Source organism: Macaca thibetana, chromosome 5 (assembly GCF_024542745.1).
Source record: "Macaca thibetana thibetana isolate TM-01 chromosome 5, ASM2454274v1, whole genome shotgun sequence".
Lineage (NCBI taxonomy): Eukaryota > Metazoa > Chordata > Mammalia > Primates > Cercopithecidae > Macaca > Macaca thibetana.
Window position 1 is genome coordinate 184,278,396 of NC_065582.1, and position 6,363 is coordinate 184,284,758.

Genomic DNA, 6,363 nt, shown 5'->3' on the forward strand with positions numbered 1-6,363 from the left:
AGGCAGCCACACCCAGAGTCGGGGCAGGAAAACATGCTGGGCCGCCTCCTGGAAGGCTCTGCAGAGGATCCTGTGGAGGATTCTGATGGACGAACCTTGGGGAAGGGGTTGGAAGCCAGATCTCACCCACTGAACCTGCCTCTGGGGTCTCTAGATGGCTCCAGGCTGCCCAGACATGACCTGCACTGGCCAGGGTGGTGGCTTCAGCCTCTGCCAAGGCTCCACCTGGCGTAACCCCTGACCACACGGGCCCCAAGGCTCCACCTGGCGTGACCCCTGACCACAGGGGCCCCAAGGCTCCACCTGGCGTGACCCCTGACCACACGGGCCCCAAGGCTCCACCTGGCGTGACCCCTGACCACAGGGGCCCCAAGGCTCCACCTGGCGTGACCCCTGACCACAGGGGCCCCAAGGCTCCACCTGGCGTGACCCCTGACCACACGGGCCCCAAGGCTCCACCTGGCGTGACCCCTGACCACAGGGGCCCCAAGGCTCCACCTGGCATGACCCCTGACCACATGGGCCGGGACATGGGGCCTTCTGATGCCTCTCGGGGCTTGGGCCCTTGGGTCCTTGAGTGGTTCTTCCAGGAGGGCCTCTGGGGGAGTCTGGAGTGCGCCCATGTGTCAGGGGAGGACTTTGCTGTCATCTGGTGTGAAGCAGCATCTGGGACAGAATTCCAGGTGCCTTCTCAGCCAGATCCACAGCGTGGCGTTACCTGGCGTGGTGGCGGGGAGGCGGGCTGGCCTGGCTGTGAGTCCTCACCTTTGGTTCGTGCGGAGAGTTCTGTTACTGCCTTTGAGGATGTAGATGTCTCCCAGAGGGGCTGGATGGGAATCTTCCTACAGGTTTTGCCTGGAATGGGGGGCCTGGAGCCCCTGCGCGGTTGCCCCCGCCGTCCTTCTGGGCCTTATTCCTATCTCCATCTGGCTCCTGGATGACCCATCAGCCTCCGCACTGTCACATTTGGGATACGGAGGGTCACGGTGCTTTCTGCCTCTTGAGGCACCAGTCCCCCCTCAGAGCCTCAGTTTCTCCACTGTGAAGCAGGGATACCTGTGTCTCCCTTGACGTAGTGCCTGACCTGGGGGCATCCCTGGTGAGCCCCACGCCCAGCCCCACCCTGCCTGCCCTGGGCCCTGAGACGTGCTGGGCGGTGGACAGGGCCACCATGTCACAGGCAAGATGAGGCCCAGGGACCTGAGCCAGTGGTGGCCCATGCCCATGCCCACAGTGCCAGCCCTCCCTGGCCCCACTGAGCAAGGGGCTTTTCTACGCCTCAGGGAGGGGGGCACCTGGCCACCAGTGGTCCCTGCAGACAACACAGCTGGATTAGGACAGGCCACCCACAGCCCACCCAGAACTGCAGGATGGGAATCTCAGGCCTCACACCTGCCCCAGGCAGGCATGGACCCTAGGCCCTCGGATATGCCCCAGTGTCCCCGGGGAGGCTTGGCCCCATCTCCTGGCCTGGGGGCTGTGCCCAGCCGGACACCCGCTTCTCCTCCCCGCCCGCCAGAGAGGGAGCCCATCAACGCCACCCTCCTCAACTTTTTTCTCCTCCCCAATTAATTAATTTAAATTGACCATTAAGTCAGCCGAGTTTTTGATTGATATTTTCATTAGCAGCCCTGTCCGACGCCCCGGGAATGTATGGTAACGTCCGATCCACGGCGGCCGAACTCCTCCGCAGGCTGAGTTATGGCTGGCACCGCGCGGCTCCTGGGGTAATTTGAATTCAGATGAGCTGCCGCCGTGTTCCGGAGCGGGCGGCCGGCCGCTGACGGATGGCACTTGGGTTACCGCAAGGTCACCGCGCAGCCGCTACCCACCCCAGGAGGGGCCGGCCAGGCCGCCGGGGAAGGTGGGCAGCCCCGCAGCGGGTGGCCAAGTGGACTCCCGAGAACTGCCCAGCCAGTGGCCATCCGGTGAAAGCACTGGCGAGCCCGGGGGCCTGGTGGCCCGAGACTGTGGCCAAGCCTCACAGCTGCTGTCCCTTGGGCGCTGGAAACCCACCTCTGCTTGAGGCTGCCACAGCCTCCTCTCCTGGGGCTGCGGTGGGCGTGGGGATGGCAGCAGGAACCAGGTCTCTTGGTGAGGAAGGCGCTGACCAGGACGGAGCAGCTGCCTTTCACGTTGGGGGAGCTTGGGCCCATCTCAGGGTCCACCTGCAGCTGGACGCAGTCTCCTCTACAGCCGATGCCCCTGTCCTGGAGCGGGCACGTCAGGACCCTGGCCATGGACCACTGGAGGGCTGGACCTGCCATACTTTCTGCTGTTCAGCATAGGGGACCGCATGCCGGGCTGGTGGCCACAGTGGGAGGCACAAAGCCTCGGACGCCGCTGTCAGCCATGTGGCCATGGGGGCTACCTCAGCGCCTGTGCCTTCATTTCCCTGTAGGTACAAGAGCGATCGTACGGTGCCTCCATCTGTGGTTTGGGGAGGGACATGCGGGCAGCTCAGGCAAAGCGTGAGGTTCGTGCTGGCCGTGGGCGTGTGGCGTCCCCTTCCCCTTGGTGCTGACCTGTCCTGCCCCTGGCAGGGGCCCCTTCGAGACGGAGCGTGGTTGCTTCTGACATCAGGCCTGGTGGGGACTTCAGGAAACCCTTGGAGGGCTTGGAAATGTGGTGCCTGAGTCCGAGGGAGGCAGAGATGGCTGCGGGCAGGATCTGACTCCTGGCCTGGGCCCAGTCAAACAGCCGCTGTTCCCGACCTCCCTCCCCGAGGGAGCCGGCCCAGAGCTTCCCCGTCCCCTCACGGCCCCCACCAGACCCCCAAATGGGCACGCAGGGCTGGAGACCCGCCCCTCTGCCCCTGTTTGTGTGTCTGAGGCATTTAAAGTGGGCACGGAGGGCCGCTGTACTGCCCGTCCCAGGGCAGGGCCGGTGGGGCGGCCTCTCGGTGGCAGTGCCCTGGGAGGGAGGAGGAACCCAGGGGAACGAGGTCATGGGAGGGGCCATGGGGTCAGGGCCCGGCTGGAAGCCTGAGGGGCCATAAAGGAGTCCCCAGGGAAGGTGCCCCCCCAGCCAGATCCCCCTTCAGCTGAGGGGCTCCTGCTGCAGACTCCTGGGGAAGCGGCCGCCTTTGTTCTGTCCCCGTCGTCACCCCCACACTGGGGGCTGCGCTCTGAGCATCACGCTGGCTGGAGACTGTGAGCCGAGGCTGGCATCCTGATGTGACTCCGGGTCCTGCATCTCTCCGCGCTGCTGCTGTAAGGGCACCGTGACTGGGTACCTGACTGTGAACGGGCGTCGGCCGGCTCAAGGTTCTGGAGGCTGGGAAGTCCCAGATTGTGCAGCCACATCTGGTGAGGGCCTCTTGCTGTGTCGTCAGGTGGCGGAGGGCGGAGGGGAAGGAGGAAGGCGAGAGAGCAGATGGGGTCGGAACCTGCCCTTTAATACGGGCCCCGTTCCCAAGACAGTGGCATCGATCCGTTCATGAGTGTGGTGCCCTTCGACCCAAACACTTCCCATCAGGTCCCACCTCCCTACACCACCACAGTGGGGATCCGGTTTCCAACACATGAGCCTTGGGGGGCACATTCACCCCACAGTGGGTGGGGAGCCCCATGGCCGCAGGGATATTCCCCCAACAAGGTGCCAGGGACGGCACGGGCCAGACGTTCAGCCTGCTCTATGTGACCTGCTGGTTCCTGCAGACCCAGGCTGGGGTCTCAGAGCTGGGGAGGGCAGGGACCTTGTGACAGCCTTGGGTGGGGGGAATGCCCCAGTCCAGTGGGAGGGGCTGGTGCTGCCTCCGTGACCTGGGACGGGACCCAGTGGAGCTAATCCTGATGCCCTCACCATGTTCTCTCCCTGCTGTGGAGCCTGGGTGGTGGCAGATCCACCCCACCGTCCCCCACCCCAAGCTGCTGGGCCCCACCTCCCAACCTTCCTTTCGGTGGAGTGTAGCCATGTGACTAAGCTCTGTCTGATCAGATGTGAGTGCAAGTGTTGGGCAGGACTTTCAGGAAGATGCCTTAAAAGTAGCTGACTCAACCAGGAAAAGGGTCGCCTGTTCTTTGTGTTCCTTCTTTCTTGCTTCCTGAAACTGAGGCGTGATGGCTGGGGCTCTGGCAGCCATTTGAACCATGAGGTGACTTTGGGCAGGAAGCCACCTGCGAGGAGGTGGAGCAGAAAGCCAGAGGCTGCCTATGTGTGTGGTGACCCTGGGGACCTGATCCCAACCTGGCGTGGCCACCTCCAGCTCTCATCTCATGAGAGAGAAATTGACTTTTGTTGCAGTTGCTGCTACTGTGTTGATGGTAGTGTTGTGTTTTGGTGTTGCTGTTGGTGTTGTTTTTGGTGTTGCTGTTGGTGTTGTGTTTTGGTGTTGCTGTTGTTTTTGGTGTTGCTGTTGGTGTTGTTTTGGTGTTGCTGTTGGTGTTTTGGTGTTGCTGTTGGTGTGTTTTGGTGTTGCTGTTGGTGTTGTTTTTGGTGTTGCTGTTGCTCATGTTTTTGTTGGTGGCATTGATGTTATTTTTGTTGATGTTTTCATCATTGTTTTCAGTGGTGGTGGTGTTTTTCTTTTTTTTTTTTTGAGACAGAGTCTTGCACTGTCGCCTGGGCTTGAATGCAGTGGCATAATCTCGGCTCTGCCACCTCCACCTCCTGGGTTCAGCCTCCCAAGTAGCTGGGATTACAGGCACTCGATGTGGTGGTGTTTTTGTAGATTTTTTTTTTTTTTTTTTTTTGAGACGGAGTCTGGCTCTGTCGCCCAGGCTGGAGTGCAGTGGCCGGATCTCGGCTCACTACAAGCTCCGCCTCCCGGGTTCACGCCATTCTCCTGCCTCAGCCTCCTGAGTAGCTAGGACTACAGGTGCCGCCACCTCGCCCGGCTAGTTTTTTTTTGTATTTTTTAGTAGAGACGGGGTTTCACCGGGTTAGCCAGGATGGTCTCGATCTCCTGACCTCGTGATCCGCCCGCCTCGGCCTCCGAAAGTGCTGGGATTACAGGCTTGAGCCACCGCGCCTGGCCTTTTTTTTTTTTTTTTTGAAAAAGAGTCTTGGTCTGTTGCCCAGGCTGGAGTGCAGTGGCCGGATCTCAGCTCACTGCAAGCTCCGCCTCCCGGGTTCCCACCATTCTCCTGCCTCAGCCTCCCGAGTAGCTGGGACTACACGCGCCCGCCACTTCGCCCGGCTAGTTTTTTGTATTTTTTTAGTAGAGACGGGGTTTCACCGTGTTAGCCAGGATGGTCTCGATCTCCTGACCTCGTGATCCGCCCGCCTCGGCCTCCCAAAGTGCTGGGATTACCGGCTTGAGCCACTGCGCCCGGCTGTTTTTGTAGATTTTTGGCATTGCTGATGGTAGTGGTAGTGATGATGTTCCTGTTGGTGGTGATGGTGTTTTAGATGTAGCCAGTACAATTCCTGACTGTGGCAGGAACCAAAGAGAATCCTCGCTATGTGGAAACAGCTCCCTGAAAGGACTCCCTTGCTTCAAGACAAAGTGAGAAGACAGAGCTCAGGTGCTCCTGTGGGATGTCTGCAGAGGAGGGACCATTTCCTTCCACAGCTGTGGCCAGGCCTGTTATGGGAAAGGTCTGTTATGGGAAAGGTCTGTTATGGGAAAGGTCTGTTACGGGAAATAAGATGACATTTCATTTATTTATTTATTTATTTATTTATTTATTTATTTATTTATAATTGATTAATTTAAAACAATTTTTTTTTTTTTTTAAGACGGAGTCTCACTCTGTCGCCCAGCCTGGAGTGCAGTGGCATGATCTTGGCTCACTGCAACATCTGTCTTCCAGGTTCAAGCGATTCTCCTGCCTCAGCCTCCCGAGTACTGGGATTACAGGCGCCGCCACCATGCCCAGCTTATATTTGTATGTTTAATAGAGACGGGGTTTCACCATATTGGCCTGGCTGGTCTCAAACTCCTGACCTTGTGATCCACCCACCTCGGTCTCCCAAAGTGCTGGGATTACAGGCGTGAGCCACCGCACCCGGCTGACTTGTTTTTTAATGAAGTGTAAGGAAATGTGGAGACCATGAGGCAAGAGATGGCAGCTTAGATGACCGCAGGGCAGATGAAGTGAAGCAGATCCAGGTGCCAGTGTGGGCGAAAGGGACCTGATGTGCCCAGGACAGGCCTTTGTGTGTAGACGCCGTGAGCCCCCGTCTGCCAGGGCCCCAAGTGGTACAAATGCAGCTCCAATGCACGGCAGAACTGGGGTCTGCAGTAAAGGACAAAGCACAAGGCCAGTGCCCAGAGCGAGTCAGAGACGCTGGAGATGAAGGGCGGGGGTGGTCACCGGAGGCCAGGGGGGTGAAGACCTGAGAAGCCAATTGCAGGGTGTAGACGCAGAGACAGGCCAGCACCCGGTGCGGGAGGGAGACGCGGCTTAGAGGAAAGTG